The sequence below is a fragment of the Myotis lucifugus genome, unplaced genomic scaffold (genome assembly GCF_000147115.1).
Source record: "Myotis lucifugus unplaced genomic scaffold, Myoluc2.0 scaffold_885, whole genome shotgun sequence".
Taxonomy (NCBI): domain Eukaryota; kingdom Metazoa; phylum Chordata; class Mammalia; order Chiroptera; family Vespertilionidae; genus Myotis; species Myotis lucifugus.
In genome coordinates, this window is record NW_005871933.1 from 88177 (window position 1) to 91914 (window position 3738).

At 38.2% G+C, this 3738-nt stretch overlaps 1 non-coding gene across 1 annotated transcript; it reads left to right on the forward strand.

Moving 5' to 3' along the window:
• The first annotated feature begins 3145 nt into the window (after nt 1-3145).
• Nucleotides 3146-3299, forward strand: LOC111824080. The gene has a single exon (XR_002827184.1). It is a non-coding gene; the product is annotated as a small nucleolar RNA SNORA81 (small nucleolar RNA).
• Nucleotides 3300-3738: the final 439 nt, after the last annotated feature.

Here is a 3738-nt window from a genome sequence, read left to right on the forward strand (position 1 = left end):
CTAGAGTGAGCAACAAGGTGTCAGACTATTTTATTTTCTCTTTGAATTCTTAAAACATCCAGTCTCTCTTTTTCCACTCACCCCTGAAAATATCTCACCTAAATAGAAAGCATGACTATTGTTGAGAATTCCTTAAAATACACGTAAGGCTTCTTAGCTAATTCCTAAATAGCAGAACAATGCAACACACAAAAATACGGTTTTCACACGCACTGGAATTCAACAGCTAAAGAGGAATGTGTATGGATAGAAATGGGACCCACCACTAATTAGCTGCACTAGGTTGGAGAAGGCTCTTGACATCTGTGAACAGTTTCTATATCTATAAATTGGGGTCATCTCTTTTAAGAACCTCTACGTTTTCCAGTTCCTGAGATTTTTGTGTATTCTACTCTCCACAAGGGCAAGATTACATTATAATATAGATGATACCTAAAGAGAAAAGATGAACTCCTGATTATAATCTTCTGCTAATTTATGAAATAACTTTTATTTCCCTATTCCCCCATGTCTCATATGTGGTTGTGGTTTTTCTTCACTGACTTTCCGTCTAACTTTCCTGAAAAGGGACATCAATGGGTTATCTTCATGTAATCTCTGTTAAGAGACCAATTCCGAAGAGGGCAATCCAGCTGGTGCTGGCTCGCCTTTGCTATGACAATGCCACTAGAAAAAGAATCTCTGCCAATGACTTAAGGAAGTCCAGGTGCCAGAGTGAAAGAGCAGAACCCGGGGCTGGATCTGATTTTCCAAATCCTCTAATGTGACTTGATGGCAAACTCACAAGGTGGTCTTTCATAGGCTAATATCTTCTCTTTCTTCTTGCATCCCAAATGAGGGAAGAGAGTGTAGAATCTGGTCCTTTGAAAGGAAAATGCCTGCCACACTTTTCCCTCATGCCACAAGAAATAAGAGGAAAGGGAGATCTAATATTTAAATGTCCTCCTTAAGTAAGGTGCTTGCTATGGTAGACCACAGTCAAGAAAACCGTAGCTTCTTTATTTTGCAGATAAAGAGACTGAGGTGCCGAGTGGTTAGAGATCTCAAAAATTACACAGCAGCTAGACATTCATGGAGTAAGAATTCAGTCCTAGATGTGTCTCCTTTCCAGGTCCTACTGTGCTTGGCTCCACTGCCTATAGCAGTGATGGAGAACCTATGACACGTGTGTCAGAGGTGACACGCGAACTCATTTTTTGTTGTTGATTTTTCTTTGTTAAATGGCATTTAAATATATAAAATAAACATCAAAAATATAAATCTTTGTTTTACTATGGTTGCAAAGATCAAAACATTTCTATATGTGACACGGCACCAGAGTAAAGTTAGGGTTTTTCAAAATGCTGACACGCTGAGCTCAAAAGGTTCGCCATCACTGGCCTATAACAACTGTCGACATGAAGTTAGGTTATTAATGTATTTTTGAGTTCAGAGATTTGAGTTGAATTATAAATGTTTTATAATGGAATCCTATAAAAATAGTGGTATGGACAGTCTTCTTAGGATTTGGTGCCAATTGAGCTACTTTTTACCTATCAAGTTTTCATGGCTTTATAAGTAAATGTACTCAGGAAAGGGGAGACAATATGTCCCTGTAACAGAGTTTGGGGGTTCCAGGGGTATAGCTCTCTCAGGAAGCAGCCTCTGATGATAGCCTCCACACAGGGCTTTGCACAAAATGTATCATTGGTGGAAATTTAAAAGTGACCTTTTCCTGAACTCCCGAGGAGGGTAAGTCGATGAGAAAGTGTCATCTACACCACCTTTTCTTTAGTTCTAATCAGAACATGTTGGTTAAGATTTCTGAAAGTCAAATTGCAATCAGGCAGTTGTTGTCTTCATATAAGCCAGTATATGTTAGGGTGAAGTAGCAACCACAAGAGCATAGCAAAGAAGAGGCATGGGTAGATGGTATTCCCCCTCCCCCTCCTTTTATTTTCACAATATTCTTTGCTAGATTGCTCAGCATCATCTGTTGGTGACTGAAAACTTGGATAATTAAGCTCACTTTTTGCCCGGCCAGAGTGACTCAGTTGGTTGAGTGTCATCCTGTGCACCGACAGGTTGTATGTTTGGTTCCCGGTCAGGACACATACCCGTGTTTCAGGTTTGATCCTCAGTCAGGGAGTGTATAGAAGGCAACCTATTGATGCTTCCCTCCTACATTGATGTTTCTTTCTCTCTCTTGCACTCCCTTCCTCTCTTTACATATGTTCTACGTAGGGTGAGGATTAAGTTAAAATAATAATAATAATAATAATAATAATAATTTAAAAAATTAGGATAAACCCACTGTTCATGGCTTTGAAAGCAAGACCTTCTGACTAACTCATTTCTGAGTCAATATTTCCGAGGCATGCTACAGCACCATCTCAGTTTGCCCTTGCTTCCCTGTTGCTGGAAATGTTAAGGAGTATTATTTCTTTTGGAGACTTTGCCCACCCCTTTGCCTTCAACCTACCAAAACAAAATAAGCATACCTTGGAAAATCCAGTCAAATATAGACTGCACTTGACCTTTTACTAATATTTTTAGCTCTATCAGATGGAAAGTAGACACACCGCTCTGCCCCACTTTCCCTGGAAGTAGACTTATTGACATCATCCTAACTCTTTAGTCAGGCTTTACACAAAGCCTCCTGTTTCCAGTTCCAAATGCAAAGCCAATGCTTGCAGAGGCCCTGGTTCATCTATTGATGGAAATGTCCTAGGTTTCTTTGGTCTGACCAAACCTGCTCCCAGTTGGCTTTTTTTCTTCTTTGGTTGCTTAGCAGAACAGGTAACGCTGAAACCTAAGTTATGACTGTTGGTTAACAGCTTTCCATCTTTCAGTATTTTGTGGAAAATAGTCATCTGCTATCATCACCTCTTCTTTCACTCTCTCTCTCTCTCTCTCTCTCTCTTTTTTTTTCTGTGTGGGATCCTGCCCTTAAAAATGAATTTTTGTTATTTCAAAGGAAGGAGCAGAGAGAAATATGTTGGGCCTTTTCTTGTTTTGTTTTTCTATCCACTGAAATTAACAGGAAGATCTTTCATTACCTGAGCTCTTTTTATTGATGACTAATTTCCTGTGAATGAGGAAATGGTGTACTATGTAATCATTTGGCACAGATGCTAAAATACCATTATATTAGAAAAGAAAAGACAATTTTTTTTATAAAAAGGAGGGAATTATTGTTTTTTGTAATAATGTTAGCAGAGTACACACAAGAAGAAAAGTAATTGCACTAAATTGTAAAGACAGGTGGGCCTCTTTCTTAATGTCCAGTGCCCTTTCCCTTAAGATCTGGGTTAATAGGTCTTTAGAAAGGAAAGAAAAGAAAAGAAAAGAAAAGAAAAGAAAGGAAAAGAAAAGAAGACAGTTATTTTTTGGATACTAGTTTTTTTTAAAAACAAAATTTTAGGTTGTATTTTCTTTTTTTAAATTCTTGGATTGCCTTCTCTTCATTCCAGCTAAAACGGGTGGAGGAAAAAGAGTTCTGCCCTTAGAATACTTTTACATTCTTCAAGCATTTATAACAAAATAAAACTTTCATTCTACTTTAATACCATGGATAGAAATAGCCTCCTCATTTTTCTTTTATAATGTTCCTGGAGCAATAGGGAAACTATTTTTTGCATGTCTAGGAAGATTTTTAAAACATGCATTCAACCTTAATTTTCACCTCGGTGATGGCCATTAAGTCTGTGGTTCCCAAATTGTGCCCTGAGCCAGTCTAGGGGGACGTGAGTGAAGTCA